At 49.3% G+C, this 23265-nt stretch overlaps 1 pseudogene; it reads right to left on the bottom strand.

The window, feature by feature from the left end:
• LOC126540216 (uncharacterized) overlaps positions 1 to 23265 on the bottom strand; it is a 205427-nt pseudogene that overhangs the window by 53877 nt on the left and 128285 nt on the right.

The following is a 23265-nucleotide window of genomic DNA, read 5'->3' as shown; positions in this document are numbered from 1 at the left end:
CCCACAACTCCGTTGCCCGAAAGCACACGCAACTCTCTCTCTCTCTCTCTTTCGGCGACTTCGCTTCACTTCTGGTAGTTTCTTCGTGGCAGCGGTGAAGAGCGAACGAGTCCTCTTCTTGCTCTCCTTGGCGTGTCGGCGTAAACGCCGTCAGCGTTGGCCAGAACGTTTGCATGCACTTGCGGTTTAGTTTTCGTGGGACAGAATCCGCTAGGGAGTCTCGTCCATTGCGCCGTTCACGTTGGGCTGACGACCGCCAGGCGGCGAGCGAAATGTGCGGTAAATGAGCGAGCGACAACCTGCTTTCCTGTTTCATTGGGTTCCTTCACGCCACTCGCATGCCCTGGAGCATGTGCCCCTGCACTCTCCGCGACGAACGAACGAGCGAGCTAACGAGCGGCAGTGCTGGTTCCCCCCCTCTCCCGCACCCCTTTCCCAATGGGGTACCATCGTAACTCTCCCCCGATGGGTAATGAATACAATGAGGTAGGAGAGCTCACGCACGACGGTCCTCACCTCGCCCTGTTCGCTACTCGGTTGCCCAAGAGCACACGTCTTTATCCATGGTGCGATTCCTCACCTTCTCCCTCCTACGCGAGAACACCGTCTCATCACCCGACTTACGACACAACGAAAACGGCCGAAATAGTCAGAGAACGCTATTCGCTTTCAAATGAAGAAATACGTCGACAAATGCACGATGTCGCAATGATGAGAATGGCATGCCAACAACGAAATGATGGGAGCTTGGTGAAAGAATGACGCCAGGATGATTACGATGGCGGGGTGACTCCGGTTTAGGACAGCGAAGGTTGGATTGGTATGACGACGCATCGTGAAATGACATCGACTGCACGGTTACGATATCGTTACTTTGACAACATGACGGCGGCACCGCGATGACAAGATAACAAAGCAGTGACTTCGACAAAGTAAAGACGGCGGAGCGTTGGCGATGGCATGACAACGTTACTGGAGAAATGATAATAGAACAAAGTTTGGCAGAGACACTTAGGACTGCTTGCGTGTGGGAATGCGAAAGCATTGTGGTAGCTGTGGGGAAATGTTTCCGCTTCGGTATTCATCCGTATGTCGTCGTGCACGTTGTAAACTTAATAAAGGAAAAATTAGACTTCCACCCGTTCGTAGCAAATGCTACAATGGAAACCCATACGGGTTCCTGATACCCATGCGTTGTAAACTTGCACGGCATTCCTTTTTGTGTTCCAATTGCTTCGTCTTCTGCGGCGTGCTTCCGTGAGCGACCACGTTTCACAGGTGCCGCTGAGGCAGACGCTCCGCAGTGCATCCGAGTGGACAAAGCACCCATAAAATACCACGGGCAAGTGACGCGCGGGAGGCAGCGACGTAACGTGTTACGTCGTTTAACGTCATTTTATACACTCATGATTTGGCGTCGAGAGTGCATCGCAGTAGACACAGCATGGATGAAACCTGAAGAGCAAATGACACGTGGGAGCCAGTGACGGAGGCAGTGACATGACGTGTGCAATGACGCACGCGCTAGGCACAACTTCAGTCAACCACGACCGTGGCGCCACCGTAGCGTCGGGGAAGCGTGCTCTTCTCCCGCGCTGGAGGCCTGGGCTCGAATACCACCCGCACTGAAATGTATCAAACTTTTTTTTCTATTCCAGTAACTGACTTCGCTTACAGAAACCTACCTGAGAAGTTTGACGTCAATCCGAGCACTTTTGACGTGTTTTTACTCGTCGGGCCGTCGGCCATTTTTTTTTCCATCTTACGGTTACTCAAGCAGCGGATGACAACGTCGCATTTTAACGTAATGGGGCATGTAATGTTTTCGCCTTAAAAGGCGATCGAATGACGACGATGGCGCGTTTGTGTTGGAGATCACAACCATGCCTACGTGGTGCATCACCTGCCATCCTGGGCCTCCTCGTTTTGCAATGTACAGGGTGTTTCCCGTAACTTGAACCAAGTTTTTAAAAAAAAGGGGGGTTAGCCGGAGCTGCATGAAACCAACGGCATATCGTTTGCCGTCATGCGGTGCCCCTTAGAGTATTTTGCATAGTCCGCTTAATTAGTTAATGAACTAAGACGAGTTGTGCAACATTGTTAACATTCACTTTAGAGCCAAGTGCGTTGCGTTGAAGAGGGAATCCAATTTTTTGTGGCAACGTAGATGTTGCGTGGCAATTTTTTTCGGCGTGTAAAGTAAACTGGCGAAATATGAAAGAAAAGCCCGTGACTGCGCTCTTGCGCTGTCATATTGCAGTGCTCTCAAACGTGCGTCGAGCCTTTAGTTTATGAGGGACGACGGCGCTCCCTTTGCCCGTGCAACCGCCAAAGATCCTGACGCACTGTGAAGCCGATGCCTAGAGCCGTGGCCGCTCACTTCACCACGGTCCGCCTGCACGGTCCTTTCGCACAAAGCGCTGTTGAGAGCGTTGCAATACGATAGCGCACGAGCGCAGTCACGTGGCTTTATTTCATATTTCGTGAGATTTCTTTATATGCCGAAAAAAATCACCACGCAGCAGGTACGTTGCGACAAAAACAAAAATGGATCGGTTGTTCCTGAATCGCCTCCACAACGCAAAGACATGCACTTGGCCCTAAAGTGACTACAAAATTTGTTCATAATTCATGTGAGTTAATTACCTAATTAGGCGAATATTAAATGAAATGCTTTAAGGAGCGTCAAGGGACAGCAAGTTCTAAGTTGTTGGCTTCATTAAGCTGCGGCTAACCACTTTTTTAAGATCCTTAGGTAAAGTTACGTGAAACACCCTGTATACTGTACTTGGTCGCACTGTGTCCGGTACTGGTCAATCGCGTAAGAGAGAGGGAGGCAGCTAGCCGAGAACAAATGCGGGGAAGATGCAATGAAATGGATACACAATAGCACGACAAGGAAACAAAAACCTTAAGGAGGAGGCAGTACAAAGGAGCAGGATGATTCTTTTCTTCCCCCTTCTGAAATGTTTATTTCCTTGTCGCGTTATTTGTATCCCTTAGACTTCAAGCAACTCGCTCAGGAACGAATTTTACGCAACAGGCAAAGAAAGCATTGATTTAAAACTATATATAAGCAGGCTAAACCAAATGATCACAAGCCGGGGCCACAATACTAAGTAGTAACTGCGTCGAACAGCGACCCGCCAAAATTCCCTTCTGTTCTTCGCTACGAGGGGAATTTCCCACACTGAGGAAAATACGCATGCCTCGTGCTTACACCGTCATGGCGCAATGCGTTCAGTGAGCACTCACATGTGGTAGTGGTGGTGGTGGTAGTGGTAGTGGTAGGGGTGGTCGTAGGAGCTACAGGGCGCCGGGTGGGTGGTGAAGGTTTCGTGCTCATAGGTGTCGCCTGCGTTATCTCGCTTGTTGTCAGGGGTGTCGTCGTCTTTGGTGCTGCGTTTCGAAAAAGAGATAGCCATTACACGGTTTTTAAATGCCGTCATCGAGCACGTACGCATGTTGTCGCCAGTTGCAGAAGAATAAAGAACCAGAAAGAAGGTGGGAGCAAGTGTGAGAGGAAAAGAATTGCTTGATCTTCCACCCCTCCCAGGATTAGGAAAGATAGAACGACTTGTCATCTTGCACAAGGTAAAACACATCAATTAGGACTTCGAGTAAGCACAGTTCGTAGCGCCTCACTACATCGTCTCGCGTCGACCCCAAATTCAGGGTCGAGGTCCCAAGCTGCCGTACAAGCCACTATTCAGACTCCTTCTAGCCAAAGACAGCGTCCAGTTGGAACTGCCTCCCCGTCTCCATTGAAAGCAATTCTGATCCATTGTCTTTCGAAACCGCGGCATCTTCTCTGTAAGACTCCACGCGGCATTGAGGCAACTAAATGAATGAATGGATGAATGAACGAATAAACAGTAGAAGACTATTTGGGTAAGAGGACAGCTTGTACTGCAGCCACAAGCCGCGCTCCCTTCTCCTCTCTAGTCTGGTGGTCCTCTCCCACAAGTACACCGTGCGCGTCGCCGTCCCTCGCTGCTGCAGTCAAAGTGCCCGATGAAATTTACATATAGCACATTGTTGGAGCGGCAAGCGCGTTGTTATGGAAGTGGAGACGGCCGCATTAACAGCGGGAGGAAGGCGCCGCTTGGCTACGGCGGCGTAGCCAGGGTGGTGGAGGGGGCCGAGCGGGCACGAGCCTCCCCTCTCCTGATTGTATGTAAAGTATGCTGTCTGCCCGGCCGCCCTCCCGCCCAAAAATTACTGGGTATGCCACTGCTTGGCTATCGGTGGGCAGACGTCGCGCCTCAGCTGAGGCACCCGTTCGATGCTCTGTTCACTTATAGAAGAGTTCGTGCAGGAAAGCTTCGTTGTTGAGAGAAGCGCTCAAGGACAGAAATTACATACATACAACGGCGTCAAGGGCATTGGCAAGAGCGTCCGCTTATCTATGCCTCTGCGACATAATCGAAACTGCCGCGGCAGCATGCGCTTTCACCAACGCACTCGTGCTGCGTGACAAGACGCAGGCGCCAGGTTTCTCCAGTGACAGCATTGTTAGGAGACAGGCATGCGGACCACCGTGGCCTGTCGTTGCAGCAGGACAGAAGCGAAAAATTTTCACTGGAATGTGAAAAGTTGAGAGGGCCGTCACAGGCTGTATTACAGGTGTTGCCGTATTACAGGCAACTATGCCGGGAACTTGCAGTAGTCAGTAAGTTATTTCGTTATGTTATTGTTGCTATGTTGGTGCGAACGTATGGGCAATATTCTGTTCCGTGCAATCGTGCAAAGGAAATTGCGTGGGTTTGTGAAGCACGGCTCGCGGATAATGCGGACGCTGCAACATAGGCGAGGAGCTGCGCCATTTTTCGGGCTCAGCGTATATATTCCTGAACAAAACCGGCTTTCGGAAAGGAGGGGTAAAGTGCGCATTAGAATTTATTGCGTACGGCTAAGTTGCAACACACTGTAGCTATTACGTTTTTCCAGCGCATGTCGAAGCTTCTGGCGTCTGCAATAGGCAAAAACACCGCGTTTGGGACCGGCTCCCATTATTTCGGGGAAGCCGCCACTGAGAGCTGACTCATGGACACCTGCCTTTCTACTGCAGCACATTTTTTTTTTTGTGTGTGTGTGTGCTAAAACGCCGACATCATGTTCAATCTCTAGCGCTTAGTCACCATGTTAGTAAAGCGAAGCTTTCTTTGGCTATCATCCGGTGATATGGCCTGTAGGTCGGGCTCTCGCAGCGTAGATTAACCCGCCCCTAAATAAAAAAGCGCATCCAGCGCCGGGATTCACACCCGGACCCACCAACGCGTCAGTCCGACGCTCCAACCATTCGGCCACAATCGCACGTATACTTCTCTCGTGCCGACACGAAATAACTATTTCAGATGGCCGGCACGTGTTGATTGTGATGATTATTTCCGTACTATGGGCGCATACCAACAACGAGCCAGTGGCGAATAAGCGTCTCCGCGTATCGATTTTGAGGATGATGATTTCCATACAATGGCAAGGTAATTTCCATACCAAAAACGCGGGCGGTACAATGGCAATCGCCCACCACGAGAGACTGGCCAAGAAGTGGGCGGTACCTATTGTGCCATGCCAATTATCTCTTTGAGATGATCACCGCTTCTTGATGGTTATGATTTCCATACTATGACACATAGCCATAGTGATGGATCGGCGAAAGAAGTGTGTCCGGGTGTTGATTATGACGGTAGTTTCCCTCTGTGGTACGCACCCACAACGAGGGATTAGCCTAGAAGCGGCCGGTACATATCGTGCCACCAACCAGCTCTTTGGGATGACCGCCGATTGTTGACGATGAACGCGACTTCCACGCTACGGAACGCGCACGAAGTGCATCCGCACGTTGATAACGGTGCTGATGATTTTCGTGCAGTAGAACACACCCGCAACGAGCAATCGGATAGGAAGCGGCCCCTATATTTATATAAGGACAGATGAGGAAACATTAACCAGTGCAAGATTTGTCACGTTCCGTGGGATGGGTGAGCGAGAGCACAGGCGTGCGCCAGTTTTCTTTACGCCAAGACGGAGGAGCGAAATGGGCAAATTTACAGGGTTTTATTTATTAACCGTTTCACGAGAGCTTCGCGTAATATAGATTCCAGCATGTGCGTTCGACCTGCGTAATTTTTTTGTACAGTGACGTTGCGAAATTCTTGAAGTAAATTAATAATGCGGCCGCAATCGCGAAACACACCTAGCACTCTTAGTAATGCATGCTATCTCAATGCGTAGAGAACACTTTTTTTTGTTTGCGAGTACTTTCTCATCTAAAACTAGTCGTGAGTTACAGCCCATGTTTCCTGTGTTACAGGCTCTGACTGACCACGAAAGAGGGCGTGCAGATCTACGTCACGAAAACGCGCCACGGAGAATGAAATCGCGCTATGCGGAGAGCTGCATAGCTAAATAGATAAATTTTCGCCACCTTGCATTTTTTTTTCTTTTTTGCCCGCTGTACTAAATCTTATTACACTATCGTTGTCTATTGTAGGCATAAGAATGTGGTCAGTGATGCTAGTAATCGCACCCGTTACCACGTGGTTAGCAACACCAATGCTGTAGCCACTAATACAAATACTGTACACTGATCGGGCAAGTGCCTAAATAACCCGCGTAAGATTTTTAACATACTTAATCTGCCCTATGCCGCTACTAACAGCGTCGAGCGGCCTAGGCTGCGCGAAGCCATTTATCGGTGATCCCTGCCGAAGGGTAATTACTTACGTTGGGAACCTCCTCCTGCTCCTACGGCAGTGGAAAGGCAAATGAATAGAGAGCTTCAGTGTATTAAATGATAACGAGGAAACAGATTCAGCAGTTCTAGAATAACGTTAAGAAACATTTCGCGCAAGTCTTGGTTCGACAAATAATGGCCGCGAGGTCGAGCAGAGTCGCCGCCTTGAGGGCACAGCTGAAACAAGGATTGCGTGCATTGCACCGCGCGTGCTCTGCTAGGCCCTACGTGCTTACATGTGCGCGCAGTTCTACCATGGCTGTAGCACAGTCATAAATGCTGGTCAGCGAGTGTACAAAAGCATTTAGCGTTTCGCTGTCGTCTCTGAGCTATAGTGAGATCAATGAAACCTGGTCGAGCGCGCGGTGTGGCGATTATGGCACCCTCCAATTGCCACAATCACATCAATTTTACTATAGCTGCGTATTCCGAGAACGTCACAAAAAGCGTCTGACGTTGTTTTAATTAAATGAACGAAGTGGTAGTAGCCGGACGTGAATAACGCGCTTGAGTGACTTGTCACGACGTCTTCATCACTCCGCAATGTCTGTGATGCCACCAAACACGAACGGGATGATGTGAACATCATTCGCCAATAGAAAAAAAAGAAGAGAGTCGTAAGCGTGCATTCATATCACGTCGCGCCATACGCTTTGCGGTACGATAACTGCATCTTGATAATTGCACAAATCTCGCTTAATGGTTGCGGGTCCACAGATGCTGCTCTAATATGTTGTACTACGGCGAATTAAATTTGCCTCGGAAATAAATCGCGCGATTTTTTACTTTGGTTCGCTGCTACAAGAGGAAAGTTAGAATAGGGTCACGTGTGACACGCCGGTGTCTGGACGCAGGACGTCATAACACTGAGTTGAAAGGCGGCTGTGTAATTTTTTTACAGGATTTCACGTACCAAAACCAGGATCTGATTATGAGGCACGTCGTAGTTGGGGACTTCGGAAATTTGGACCTCCTGGGGTTCTTTAACGTGCACCTAAATCTATGTACACGCGTGTTTTTGCACTTCGTCCCCCTTGAATTGCAGCCGTCGTGGCCAGGATATTGTAATTTCATTTCGCTCTTTAATTGGGTGTTGTTAGCTTGATGCAACACAGTAGTCACTGTTAGCTGAAATAAAGCTGCCTAATGATTTTAGCTCATGAAATAGTTACAACCATGTGAAATCGCTGTCGTGCGCGTATGCATTCAAGGGCAATGAAAATAGTCTCGTCTCAATGAGCCGCACGACCCTACTAGCGTACTGTATCGAACAGTGGCATATACCTTGCTTAATTGAATTCAAACTGCTAGCATTTCAGCGAATAACAAAGTAAAAAAAAAAAAAAAAGCAGCTGTGGAGTGTGCACTTTAACTTAGTTGTACAGGAGTCCAAATTTCCCAAATTAAACCACTGCAAGATTCGCAGACAATGCAGCATTAATAACTTGTGCAACAGTATTAACCGAATAGGCGGAACGCAAGCGAAACATGTACAAAAAGCCCCGAGAAAGTGTCTAAACAGAGACTGTGCGGCTGAGTTCCAGTCCTCGTTGAATGATAGTATGCGCTTGTTTGAAGTAAATAGAAACGTTGTAGCGTATTTTTCGCAAGAATGTGGCTTTGGAGGGCGATGTAAGATCAGATCAGTCTTTCATTGCCAGAAAATGTGGCCGAATCTCTCACAGCCCCCGCGTACACTTCAATGCGCGCCGTCCACCGCCTATCCACACATAATCCGACGACGGTGCTGTCGCCGATCTCGTAGCGAATATGGGCTCGATTCATTACTGCAGTATAATGGTCGGCCTTTGGTCGGCACAAATGATAAATTGCGGGACATGGAGCAAGGAGAGGTGGCAATGTCACAGGCGAACGACTGTAAAATACAATGTCTTTTTTTGTTTCATTACCAGCACTTTACTTCGGCTAGTTCACTGTAGATTTGACATTACATTTTGTGAATATTGTGTCCATGTAGAATACGAGTTGCCATGCTAACCGACGCTGCTAAAGCTGCAGTCCTCACAGAGAATCTGGACCATATTCACCTTGCTTTTTGCTCGTCATCGATCTTTTTCACTTGCTGACCGTGCGCGGTAAAACTACGTCCATCAAAAGGACTGGATGGAATTTGTTCTTACGAGCAGACCTAGCCTGAGAATGTATTTGTGAACACTGATCCCTTCGGCAGAAAACTGCTATTTCAGAAATGCTGTGTGCTATTCGTAATCGCCACAGCAGCAGTATTTCTATCCCTCCGGTCAATATCATAGCGGCAAACGAACTTCGGTCAACAAGCATACGTTCTCAAGTAAAAGACTTTACGTGAACACGAGCGTATATTTCATATCGAGACGTCATGCGTAATTAAAATTGGGTTATCTTAGGCAATGTGAAGATTTCGACTATACAGAACTGCTGGTCGCGCACACATGAATCATAAATGGTTTATTCGCGCGATGTCTATGACCGGTGTGCACGATGACCTGGGTCTTTCATGAGCCGGTTCATGAAGCCGAACACCCTTTTTCGCTAATAGCGTCTTCGGTTCCCCATCGGTTGCCCATGTGTCCACCTGCTGTTTTGCGCGTGTAGTTGAGATGTGAATTCTGTAATTGCGCAGGGAAATAACAAAACTCTATCGAACATTTTCCTTTGCTGTAACCTAAGCTAAACACGACCCACCAAGTTCTACAACTCACCATAAATGCGGGCAGTCTCAGGGCTGTCTGTATCTGAAATGAAATATGAGAAGTAGGAATCCATATAAGCATGTGGTGGCGCTTGGCTTGGTGCAACTGCTATGCGATACGGTACTATACGAAACGATACTGTCTGTCTGTCTGTCTGTCTGTCTGTCTGTCTGTCTGTCTGTCTGTCTGTCTGTCTGTCTGTCTGTCTGTAGGTCTGTAGGTCTGTCTGTCTGTCTGTCTGTCTGTCTGTCTGTCTGTCTGTCTGTCTGTCTGTCTGTCTGTCTGTCTGTCTGTCTGTCTGTCTGTCTGTCTGTCTGTCTGTCTGTCTGTCTGTCTGTCCGTCTGTCCGTCTGTCTGTCTGTCGGTCCGTCGGTCCGTCCGTCCCAGGCGTCCTAACTCAAGCGTGCCGCAAAACAGAAATTTCATGTCATTGTCTCGTTGTAAGCGTTCTAGTGTTTCTCTTGGTGTCGTATACCGGATGTCTCAGCTAAAGGTAACCAATGTTTTAAAAACGACGCAGTGGCTAGAAGGCTGAAACCAACTAAGTGGGGTTGGATAGCGCGGCCTAACCTGCGGTATTTTTATTTTGAAAAGTCAATTAATTAGTATAAACTAATTGCCTAACTTTTTATATGTTGGCTTTACCAAAAAAGTGCCAATAGCAAAGTTTAGATCACATTTAAAAATAGACGACTAACGTGTTTGTAATCAAGTACCATTGATGGACCTCCTTTTACTTGAACTTAAAGATAGCCCGCGAAATACAGAAACAAGCGCGGGATAACGCCGCTATTTCAGCGCTCCCGGGCGATCGATCAGGAAACGAAATTCCGCTTGTCTCTGCACCGCTGTCTGGGACGGGCTTGGCGTTTCCGGTGGCCGCAAGATTCGCGTCAGAAACTGCTGATGTGTCACGAAAAGCAAGCGAGCGCCGCTTCTGTAGAAAGCAAAGCTTAGCCCACATGGAGTCTTTTTTTTGCACGCGAAAATGCACCTCGTGTGACACGCGCGCGGCTGTGCCGCGTGATTGCACCATCGTGGTACGCGGGAAGTGCCTATGATAGCACCACTAGGGAAGCACGGCCGCACGTTTCTCGTGCAAGAAAGCTCCGTGGGGGCCAGGCTTAAGTTGTGAGTGCAAAGAATAGAACAGCGTAACTTCATTTCCCTATTCCAAAGATTGCAGCCAGGACGTTAGGCTACAAAACGGCAGATGAAGTAACACGTAAAAAGCAAACCATGCGGTAGGGTATTTAGGCGAAACCCAAATACGAAGGAGCAACGGCATCCGGTTCTTCAGCTTCCCTGCTGTCTTGGGGCACCAAGTGTTGGAGCACCAAGTCTTGGAACACCATCTTGGAACACCATCTTGGGGCACCATTTTGGGGCACCGAGAAGTGGTAAGAGGCGTTAAAAAGGACATACGCTGTGTAGGTATACGCTCTTCGAAATGAGACTTGACGGGCGCCTCACTTTAGTCTTTGCGCACTACAAGATGTGCTCAAAGAAGTCTCGCTCTGAAACGATACAACACTGACACCATTTTAAAACGTTTGCCGATGCACTCCTGGCGACATCTTCGGGAATTTCTGCAAACTTGGGCACTTCTACTTTTAATGCGTCTGGTAGGATGGTCTTGGTTCAATATACGCGGTCTTTGACGTATCCTCAAAAAAAAAAAAATATAGGTCTATTCGAGTCATGTATGGTGACCTTAAAGGCCTTGACACTGGTCCGTTTCGCCCGATCGACTTTCCTTGGAAGGCCACGTCAAGCTAGCCTCGAGCTTGACTAGTGCTGTTGGGGGGAGGGCACCATCATGCTGGAACCATGCGTCCGGAAGACCCTTCAGGTGAAGAAAATTGCAATTGAAGACCATTAAAAATTCCGTCGAGGTCCGTTGTGCGAGTGCTCGCAGAAGACGGGGCCAAAACTTAAAGTGGCACTTACTTATCCCTACATGGATGAATGCGAAAGCAGTGCGACCACCGCGCGATGCTTAGACGTTATGCCACAACGCAAGGGTCGTGGGTTCGGCTCCCCAAAAAGGCTTGGGTTTGAGTGCCCTTAACTCTCTTGATTACCGTGTCTTATTAACTTCACTCTAACACCAAGCATCGTGGATTCGACTCGCACCGAAGGGCGTTGGTTCGAGTGCCTTAATTAACTATATCTTCATTATTAACTATGATTTAATTAACTTCGCCTTAACAGCAAACATCGTGGGTTTGACTCCCACTAAAGATCGTTGGTTCGAGTGCTGTAATTAATTATATCTTAATTATGAAATATGACTTACCTTCACCTTAACACCAAAGATCGTGGGTACGACTTCGACCAAAGGTCGTTGGTTCGAGTGCCTTAATTAACTCTATCGTAATTATTCACTTTGACTTAACTTTGCCTTCACACCAAAGATCGACGGGAAGCGACAAAGTAAACTGAACGTTCCACCCGCCTTCTCTCTGCCAAGTGTTTGCAACCGTATCAAGAAAAGAAAAGACTAGGCAAAGAATCGACGAATGCCAGAAGAGCGGCATCCATTTATGAATGCTAAAAATTCAAAAAGAGAATGCTTTTGCAAGGGCAGGTCTATGTTATCACCCAAGGAAAGCATTGTTGTGTCAAGGGCAATCAGAAAGTGGAGGAAAAGTAATTGGAGCAACTTTCGTTCTTAGGCGCAGTGAATACAAGCGAGCCGTTCGCTAGTTCTTCATACACGTGGCTGTACTATGACTTTACTTACCGTCTACCATCTCTTCGTCTGCAAAATAAAAGACATACGATAGTCTTAGGATGTAAAGCAAGTTAAAGACACGGTAGCTTACGTAAATAGCTAAGTGTAGCAAACAAAAGTAAGCCAAGTTAAATACAAAATAACACAAATATGTAAAAATTCCACTTGTATAGCGTCAGATAACTTAGGCCGTGCCAATGAGAATGACCTTTTGCACAAAAAGACGACTTACGCAGTGTTGTCATGACCTACCTACATATCAGTTTCATTAGCTTATTAGGTTGAATATCAAGTATTCTTGAGCGTCTTCGTAAGGCGCATGAGGCCCATAAATCCACGAGATCAGAAGACGACGAAAGTAAATATTGCTGCCCGCGTCGCAGCCGACACAGCTGTCTTGACCTAAAGAAGGAGTTGAAGTAATCTTTGCTCGTCGTTCGTTAAATCTCTTTAAGCAGCAAATCATCACAAACCGTTAGTTCCAGTGAAAAGCCCGACTATGAACTCTTCCGTACGCAGTAAGTTCAAGACAGAACTGCTTCCTACAGCAGAAAATTTCTTAGTTACGGGGCGTCCAGTTCATTGCTATACAATAGTGGTTGTTCTCTCTGTTGGGGGTGTTACGCATTCACTTCTGAAATCATGGTTAAAGCTGTACACCACAGCAAAATGCAGCAGTTTGTCCGAAATAAAAACAAGCAATCGGGCTACAGTTTTTTCGCACTGTGTTGTTTTCAAGCGCTGTAGCAGCATGGCGTGGGCGCATAAACTCATAGGGTACGGGCTCGTAGCTGGCGCAATGGCCGCCTACGAACCAGGGAGATAATTCGGGTTATAATTGAAATTGTTATGAAGTGTGACAAATGATATATAAACAAAGCGAAGAAAAAGGCTGTGCAAGTGCGAACACCGCCACGAATGCTACGGACAACGAACATGTTTTTATGTCAGTGGACTATATGTATAACAGAATTTTTAGACTACACGTATTAAAAAAAAATTCTCTACGGTAGTTAGTGCAACAATAATCCTTAGTTGATTCGCTCAATGTGACCGACATTACCTTCACAACGAAACAAAGAAGCATGCTTTCTTAATTAACAAAATTTCACCATTTGGGCTCCTAAATAATTACCGCACATATTGGAACTTTTTTAAAAAATTATAGCCGGTGCGTTTGCAGGGCCCATTAGATTGGAACTAATTCTGGAAATGGCACTGGTCTTAAAAAAAAATGCGTCGTCAAACTCTCTGTTAAAATACAGTTTACCAAAACGCCGTTTTTTTCATTTAAGCCAAAATGAACTGGTATGTCAACGGACGAGTATTTCATCGGGCACTTAGGGAATGAATATCTGGAAGCTAGTGGAGATCCTGGCAATTCGTTACAAATGAATACACTGTTGCTTCTTAATTATCACTATTAGAAAAATATCACTATTAGAACGCGCCTAGCATTATGTCCAATGACATGGTTTCGGATGTCTGTAAATAGGCTCAGCCTTCATGACTGGTCGTGCCATCAACAACAGCCTCAATGGAAGGGATATTGCACCAAAGAGAAACTGATAGCACACACCATTCTTGTAACAATGCAGGCGCAGTGGGCTGTGCGTGTGCCTTCATAACATGGTCCCTCATGATGCTATTGTTTTTGGAAGCGCGGTCCGAGTCTCCATACTGTGAGCAGGGCCATGTGCATGAATCTGTAAAGCATGTGCTACGTAACTGCCCTCAGAACATTGAAGTTTGATAGATGTTAAATGATGCTCGTGCCCGCCTGGACAACAAGCCATAGTGAAAGGACATTATATTGCGTCCTAGCGTGGCAGTAAATTCAGTTCTCAGGCCATGCAGGTCTTGTTTCCATTATTTTGAAAAAGTACAGGCCTGGACTGCAGGCTATAGCACGTGGTCGATACATACGGGGGCTAGGAGTAAAGAGCTTTGCTGTAAAAATTTAATGCCGTGAAATTGGTAAGCACGGCATTTTGTGATGAGTGTGCAAACGTGTATGGTCGCGTTTCATCATTAGAATAAAGACAGAAAGGTTCGCCCAAGGTGAATTCCTTGCAAAGTTAGCTGCTCTGCGCAGGAGTAAGGAGATGTCGCAAAGAACGAAGAACAAGATTGGGGGCGATAACTGCTGAGGTAAGTGGAACGCACAATGGCCAAGTCTACTATACTCGCGGACAACATTCCGTGGAAAGGTACAGGGGCGAAGCTCCTGCACATGTGTTACAGCGCCAAGTAGTTCGCCAGCGTTTGACAGAGCTTTTTGTTGCTCGGACCAGGCGGTGCGTCGACGCACCTTACACGTGTGATGGTTTCGCTTTTGCCCAGACGCGGAAGAGAACAGCCGCAAAATATGTAAACTTTTACATTCAGTGATGTGCTTTTTCTTATTTCCTGTTGCTAATAAGGTGCGTATGCTTTCTATTCCCCAGCTTAAACTAATGTGGGTGAAAACGCGGGACTCTTTTCAGAAGAGCTCTCACTTGTGCGCGCTTTGCCTCTGTAGCTTTCCTTTCATAGCCACAGAAAGTTGCCCGCGAGCATAATAGACTTGCCCATTGTGCGTTCTACTTCTTCCCTCAGCCGTCGTCATCCAATCTTGTTCTTCGTTCTTTGCGACATTTCCTTACCCCCTGAGCAAAGCTGCTAACTTGCAAGAACTGTACCTCATGTGAACCTCTCTGCCTTTATTCTAATTGCCACAACTTTCGCACTTTAGATCGTAACCCCAACTTTTAGCGAGTGTTAAGAAAAAATGGTATGTACGTAATGCCGGTAAATCAGATGAATTTATTGTAACTACGTCGGCATGATGAAACGCGATTATACACGTTTGTACACCCATCGCAAAATGCCGTACTTACCCATGTCAGGGCACTCAATTTTTACATCGAAACTGTTTACCTGTAGCCCACGTATGCACCTCCCACGTGCGTTCCCGTGGGAGGTACCCTGGGCGGCTTATGTCCGTATTGTGGACACGGCGCGTGGACAAGATTGGATACGGTTAGGAGAGAGGGGGCCAGAGTGTGGTGACAGCGCTGCAGCAAGGAAACGGATAATGTAGAGGGGAAGGAATTTGGCGACAGTGCTGTAGGAAAGTAGACGGGTAGGGGAGAGGAGGAAATAGTGTGGAGGCGGCGCTGCAGCAATTGAGATGGGTAGGGGAGAAGAGGAAAGAGTGTGTGACAGGGTTCTAGCAATGGAGACGGGTACAGGAGCAGAGGTAAAACTATGGCGATCGCGCTGCAGCAATGGAAATGGATAGGGGAGAGGAGAAAGAATGTGGTTACAGCGCTGCAGCAAGGAAACGGATAGCGTAGAGGGGAAAGAATGTGGGGACAGCGTTGTAGCAATGGAGACGGGTAGGGGAGAGGGGAAAATAGTCTGGCGACGGGGCTGCAGCAACTGAGATGGGTAGGGGGAGGGTAAATAGTGTGGCGATGGCGCTGCAGCAATTGAGATGGGTAGGGGAAAAGAGGAAGGAGTGTGCGATGGAGCTCTAGCAATGGAGACGGCTAGGGGAAAAGGAGAAGAATGTGGCGGCCACGCTGCAGTAATGGAAACGGATTGGGATGAGGGGGGAAAGAGATTGGCTACAGCACTAAGAAATGGAGACGGGCAGGGGGAGAGGGGAAGAAGTGTAGAGACTGCGCTGCAGCCATGGACATGGGTAGGGGAGAAGAGGAAATAGTGTGCAATGGCGCAGTAGCAATGGAGACGGTTAGGGCAGAAGGGGAAAGAGTGTGGCGACCACGCTACAGCAATGGACACGGATAGGGGAGAGGGGGAAGAGTGCGGAGACCATGGTGCACCAATGGAAATGAATTGGGATGGAGGTGAAGGGTGTGGTGACCGCGCTGCTGCAGTGGAAACGGATTGGGATGAAGGGGAAGGGTATGGTGACCGCGCTGCGGCAATCCAAACGGATCGCATGAGGGGCAACGAGTGTGGCGACGCCGCTTTAGCAATGGAGATGGGTAGGAGAGAAGAGGAAATAGTGTGCTACGGCGCCGTAGTAATGGAGACAGGTAAGGGAGAAGGGAAAAAGTGTGGCGACCGCGCTTCAGCGATGGAAACAGATAGCGGAGAGGGGGAAGAGTGTGGCGACCGCGCTGCAGCAATGGAAACGGATTGTGATGAAGGGGAAAGAGAGTGGCGACATCACGACAGCAATGGAAATGGGCAGGGGGAGGGGGAAATAGTGTGGCGACGGCGTTGCAGCAATGGACACGGTAGAGAAGAGGGGCAAAGAATGTGGCGACGGCGCCTGTGCAAGTGGCTTGCGCGTCTATGGTTATGACGTCACGCACGTCGGAGGTGCCGGTGAGGCTGCAGCAGCAGTTACAGCAGATGCATGGGAGGTGCGGTGACGGCGCGGCGCTTGTGAAGGTGTATTCTTTTGGCGCATGCCGGAGGAATGACCGGAGAGGCATCTACGCGAATGAAACGCGAATACAACTAGAGACAGCGGGACCATGCAAAAGCGCAGAATTTGTATTGACACGTGTACTTCTTTATCTTTATCGGGCGACACGTTTCACCGCCTAACAAATGTTATCGCACAGCGCAGGACGCGCCTGCATGTATAGGAATTTTCTGGAATGTTATCGATGGTTCCATCCGCTGTCTATGACCGAAGCTTGTGTAATCTGATTGCATGTATGCGCGATGCGAATAATGTAGAACTTTGTGGAAGACACGGGGGTCAGCGATTACTCTGGAACATTCGATGACTGATGTATAAAATAAAAGCCAACGAGCTTGACCCGCTGATCAGATTTTCGACGATCGCCGAGTGTGTTCGCCGCTATCGTTGTTCTTTGAGTGTAGCCTGCTTTTGAGGGCACAAGTTCGACCAATAAAACGCTAGTTTCGTTAATCACAGTTCTGCTGCCTTTTTCACCGGCACTACTACGTGACATCTGGTGGAGGTGCTAGTGCTTTCATGTCCCGAACACTCCGCAAAGCCGCAATCCACGCCCGAAACACGCAGACAACACCAACGTCGCCAAGGACCAGCGAGCAAGCCGTAGGTAGCAAGGATTGCGACCGGAATACGGACCTCTTCCTGAGAAGACCAGAGGGATCAAGCCCAAGTCAGAAACCCCAATGGCTGCCCCAACGTCACCCATTCTGCTGCAACAACCTATGGGACCCACCAACCTTTCATGGATCATGGTCTGAAGATCCAGAAGCCTGGCTCGAGACATATGAAAGAATCGCGACTTTCAGCAACTGGGATTCCGACAACAAGCTGCGCCATGTATACTTCGCCTGAGAAGACGCCGCCAGGACGTGGTTTGAGAACCAGGAGTCGACCCTGACATCGTGGGACCTGTTCCGTAGCGCCTTTCTGCGGACCTTCACGGGTTTCGTGTGTAAGGAAAGGGCCGAAGCTATGCTAGAAGCCCGAGTACAACTACCCAACGAAAACATAGCGATCTTCACCGAGGAGATGACGCGCCTGTTCCGCCACGCTGACCCCGAAATGTGAGAGGAGAAAAAGCTTCGCCTACTCATGCGCGGCGTCAAGCAAGAACTTTTCCTCGGAATGATACGAAATCCATCGAAGACTTTCTTCATGAGGCCACGAGCATCGAGAAAACTCAGGAAATGCGGAACCGGTAATTCAACCGCCGCGCAAGCCCACCAAACTACGCCGAAGTTCAATCATTCGCCACCGACGACCTACTCGAGACTATTCGAACGGTCGTCCGAGAGGAACATCAGAGGATGTTCACAAGATCCGAGCCTCAGGTTGCGTCGATCGCGGAAGCCGTGAGAGAAGAAATCCAGTGGCTGGAACTTCCCGAAGGCCAGCCCAAATCGCCACAGGCACAGCCTGAAGCGATGACCTGCGCCGCCAACACTCCGCGCCCGCGCCAGGACGCTGTAACGACGGAGTTGTGCCGTCCGCCACCACCGCCGCCGCCATCTCGCCCACCCGTCGTCCAGTGAGGCTACTAAACGAAGACAGACGTCTGGCGCGCCCCTGGCCACCACCCGCTCTGTTACCACTGCGGAGAATCGGATCGCGTCTTCCGTCGGTGCCCATAACGGGAGATGGCACCGCGAAGGTTCGCCGTTAACGCGCCACGACCACAGATTGGTGAACGACCTCGCGATATCGCCGACTAACTCGCCGCCACTCAGTGGAGCCGTCACCAGGCCGCTACCTGCCGCCGCAGCGCCGACCATACACTGGCCCAGCCCGGGGCCGGTCGGCGAGCCCACATCCGGAAAACTAAAAGCAGCAACCGATGGAGGTGCGGTTGCTGTTCGTCGAGCTGATGAATATCCTCCGCCGCCGACGAAGACGCCGAAGAGATAATCTCGACGACATAACGACACGCCGCCGTGCCGACGAAGTCTGGAAGCAAACAATACACCGACGAAAGACGACCTGACGATGCCGCATACCACCCACAGGTCAACGCGACGCCGCCATGATCCCACGCCAAGACCTAACTGTAACGTAAGAGAAAGAACCACTCACCTCGACGTGCTTCTAAATGGCCACGTTGACACCACCTTAGTGGACACGGGCCGATTACTCCGTAATGAGTGGACACATCACCGCCCAGTTGAAGAAAGTTAAAACTGCACGGGAAGGCCCTCAAATTCGGACCGCTGGAGGACACCTCATTACGCCGACTGGAATCTGCACGGCAAGAATTACGGTTCATGACCAGTCTTACCCTGCCACCTTCATTATCCTCCAACAGTGTTCACGAGATATCATTCTCGGCATGGACTTCCTGAACCAACACGGCGCAATTATCCACCTGAAGTCGAAATCGATAACGCTGTTTGAAGATCAAGTGATACCGCTGGAGAGCTCTCGTAGTCATCACGCCTTGAGTGTGCTGGAAAATCAAGTGAGCATCCCACCGCGCTCCAGCATTATTATTTCCGTCGGCGCCGAAACGCCCGCTGACGTAGAAGGCGTCATCGAGGGAGACCAACATCTACTGCTCTACCGTGAAATTTGTGCCGCAATAGGGATCGCTCGACTCCACTTACGGAAAGCGGAAGTGATGCTAATTAACTTCAGCCAAGATTCCAAGCATATCAGCAAGGGCGCGACAATTGCGTATATCGAGGAAATTGTGGAAACCAGCAATGCCTTTGTCCTCTCGAATTCTGCCGCATCTAACCCGACAACCATAGTTCCCGAACCAGGCTTCGATGTAAATCCAAGTCTCGCCTTGAGTAAGCAGCAACAGCTCAGAAGTCTTCTCCGACAATACAAAGACTGCTTTTCGACGTCATCGAGGATTCGACAAACTCCAGTTGCAAAGCATCGCATAATAACCGAAGAGTGCACTCGACCACTCGGCCAGAGCCCTTACCGAGTTTCGACGCGAGAACGTGAAGCTATTAGGCAACAAGTAGTCGAAATGCTGCGCGACGACATCATCCAGCCGTGAAAAAGCCCGTGGGCATCTCCTGTAGTCCTGGTGAAGAAAAAGAACGGAATCCTACGTTTCTGCGCTGATTATCGTCGGCTGAACAAGATCACGAAGAAGGACGTATACCCCCTTTCACGGATATACGACTCATAGATCGGCTCTGCAACTCTAAATACTTCTCGTCGATGGACCTCAAGTCTGGCTACTGGAAAATAGAACTCGACGAGAGAGATCGCGAAAAGACCGCCTTCATCACGCCAGACGGCCTCTACGAGTTCAAGGTCATGCCATTCGGACTGTGCTCGGCGCCTGCAACGTTTCAGTGTGTCATGGACACGGTGTTAGCCGGAGTGAAGTGGCAGACGTGTCTTGTTTACTTGGATAACGTCGTTGTCTTCGCCGGAAATCTCGACTATCACCTTAGGCGGCTTGCGGCAGTATTAGAAGCCATCAAGTCATCAGGGCTCACTCTGAAGCGAGAAAAGGGCCACTTCGCTTACGATGAGCTTCTGTTTCCAGGCCACGTCATCAGCAAATCGGGAGTACGCCCCGACCCACAGAAGACAGCTGCCATCGCAAAGTTCCCGCAGCCATCGACAAGAAGGCAGTGCGTCGATTCCTTGGCATGTGTGCCTACTACAGGCGTTTTGTCAAGGACTTTTCAGGCATCGCTGACTCGCAAACACATCTAACCAAACGTCATGTCGAGTTCAAATGGGAAACGCCGCAGGCTGACACATTTCAAGAACTCAAACGAAGCATGCAGTCGGCGCCGGTACTTCCACATGATTATATTGCGCTTAGTGTTACACGACGATTTTAAGTGAAGGACAGGACGTGGACGTACTTACGTAGAGCTACTTACGTCCACGTCCTGCACTTCACTTAAAATGATCAGTGTAAGCGCAATATAATCATGAACGTTCATCAACTAACCCCCTTTATTGCGGTACTTGCACACTTCGACAAAGGCGCCGATACCGAAATCCACACTGACGCCAGTAGCCTAGCCTCGGTGCCGTTCTAGTCCAGGGGAAGGACGGACTTGAACGGGCGATAGCTTACGCTAGCCGGTCGCTGTCAAAAGCAGAATGCAGTTATTCTACGACCTAAAAGGAATGCCTCACCCTCATTTTGCCTACAGCGAAATTCCTCCTTAACTATATGGCAGGCCATTCAAAGTCGTCAGCGACCATCACGCGTTGTGTTGGCTAGGGAACTTAAAGGACCTTTCAGGACCGCTCACGTGGTGGAGCCATCGACTGCAAGAATATATCACTGTAACCTACATGTCTGGACAAAAACACTCCTATGCCGATTGCGTATCACGCGCCCCCATTGACCCGCCGCCGCAAGATGACGAGGACGACGACGCATTCCTTGGAATAATCGCGGAAGACTTCACTAAACAGCAACGAGAAGACCCGGAGCTAAAAGGCCTCGTCGAGTATTTGGAAGGCAGCACCGACGTTGTCCCTAGGGAATTTAAGCGCGGATTGCCTTCGTTCACGCTACAAAACAACCTGCTCGTGAAGAACTTCTCACCAGTCCGCGCCAGCTACCTTCTTGTTGTTCCGTCAGCGCTGCGTCCAGAAGTACTACACGCCCTACATGACGATCCAACCGCTGGGCACCTCGGATTCTCCGGGAGGCTGTCGAGGAGTCGAGGATACAGAAAAGGTACTACTGGCCGCGTCTGACCGCCGACGTCGCCCGTTACATCATGACATGCCGAGACTGTTAGCGACGCAAGAGACCACCGACAAGGCCAGCAGGATTACTGCAGCCGATCGAACCTCCTTGCCGACCATTTCAGCAAATCGGGGTGGACTTGTTGGGACCGTTTCCGACGTCAACATCCAGAAATAAGTGGATTGTCGTGGCGACGGACTATCTCACTCGCTTCGCAGAAACTAAAGCTCTACCGAAAGGCAGCGCAGCAGAAGTGGTGAAATTTTTCGTCTAGAACATCTTGCTGCGACATAGTGCCCCCGAAGTCCTCATCACCGACAGGGAGTTAACCCTGTCGGTTAGTTTCCTGTCAGCTATAACCGACAGGGAGCTACAATGGAGCTAACCCAAGCCATTCTGCAATAAATCCAGACAAGCCACATTAGGACAACTGCCTACCACCCGCAGACAAATCGTCTCACGGAGCACCTGAACAAGACTGTCGCCGACCTGCTAGCAATGTACGTCGACGTCGAGCAGAAGACGTGGGAGGCCGTCCTGCCGTACGTAACCTTCGCTTAAAACACGGTGGTGCAAGAAACAACACAGATCACCCCGTTCAAGGTGGTTTACGGCGGGAAACCGACGACGACTCTCGACGCCATGCTGCCGCGCGTCACCGACGAAGAGAATGTTGACGTCGCTACCTATCTCCAGCGCGCCGAAGCCCGACAGCTCGCCCGCGTGCGGATAAAGAACCAGCAGCGTACCGACAGCCGACACTACAACCTCCGACGACGCTACGTCGAGTACCAGCCCGGTGACCGTGTTTGGGTTTGGACCCCTATACGGCGACGAGGACAATCGTGAGAAACTATTGGCGTCGCCATTTCGGACCGTACAAGGTCATCCGACGCATTGGCGGACTGGACTATGAGGTCATGCCAGACGGTATTTCGCTATCACAGCGATCACAGCGGCTCCGCTCAAGACCTGAAATAGTCCACGTTGTGAGACTCAAGCCGTACTACCAGCGCTAATGATCTTTGGGACTTCGCGTAACTGACTCACCTTTGGAGTTTGTTTCTTTTCGTTGTTTTGTTACTTTTGATAAGTGCTCTTTTGTGTTTCGTTCTCTTGTAGCATCGGGACGATGCTTTTTGAGAGGGGAGTAATGACACGTGTACTTCTTTATTTTTAACCGGCGACCCCGTTTCACCGCCTAACAAATGTTATCGCACAGCGCAGGACGCGCCTGCATGTATAGGAATTTTCTGGAATGTTATCGATGGTTCCATCCGCTGTCTGTGACCGAATGTTGTGTAATCTGATTGCATGTATGCGCGACGCGAATAATGAAGAACTTTGTGGAAGAGACGCGGGTCCCAGCGATTGCTCTGGAACGTTCGATGACTGATGTATAAAAGCCAACGCGCTTGACCCGCTGATCAGATTTTCGATGATCGCCGAGTGTGTTCGCCGCTATCGTTGTTCTTTGAGTGAAGCCTGCTTTTGAGGGCCGAAGTTCGCCCAATAAAACGCTAGTTTCGTTAATGACAGTTCTGCTGCCTTCTTCTCTGTCACTACTACGTGACAGTATGCAGCCCAAACAGTTTCAATAGTAACCCGTACCCATATGAATGCTGCGATCCCGCGATTTTTTTTTCCTAAGCAATGTTTATACGAGCGGAACATTGAGGCAGACAAAAAGAAAAAAAAATCAGCAAGTCATCCGTCTCGTCCTGACCGACGTCGCGTCGCAGGGGATCCCGGCCAACGATTAGGGAGGATGTTGGGGGTCTATACGCCAGAGGCTCTACCCCTGGCATCTATTTGACAGGTTCAAATAAAGTCACTTTTCTCTCTCTCAGCGAACACTCCTCATAGGCGCAGAAAAACAACATTTAGAGCCCTTCTCTCGAGGCCATCAGATATCTCGTCCTCCGACGCAGATATGCAAGCAAAAAAAAAAAAGTTCAGCTACTTCGGCCGGCA

The sequence above is a fragment of the Dermacentor andersoni genome, chromosome 2, assembly GCF_023375885.2.
Source record: "Dermacentor andersoni chromosome 2, qqDerAnde1_hic_scaffold, whole genome shotgun sequence".
Classification (NCBI taxonomy): domain Eukaryota; kingdom Metazoa; phylum Arthropoda; class Arachnida; order Ixodida; family Ixodidae; genus Dermacentor; species Dermacentor andersoni.
The sequence above is the reverse complement of the archived record's forward strand: the minus strand, read 5'-3'. Positions and strand labels throughout refer to the sequence as shown.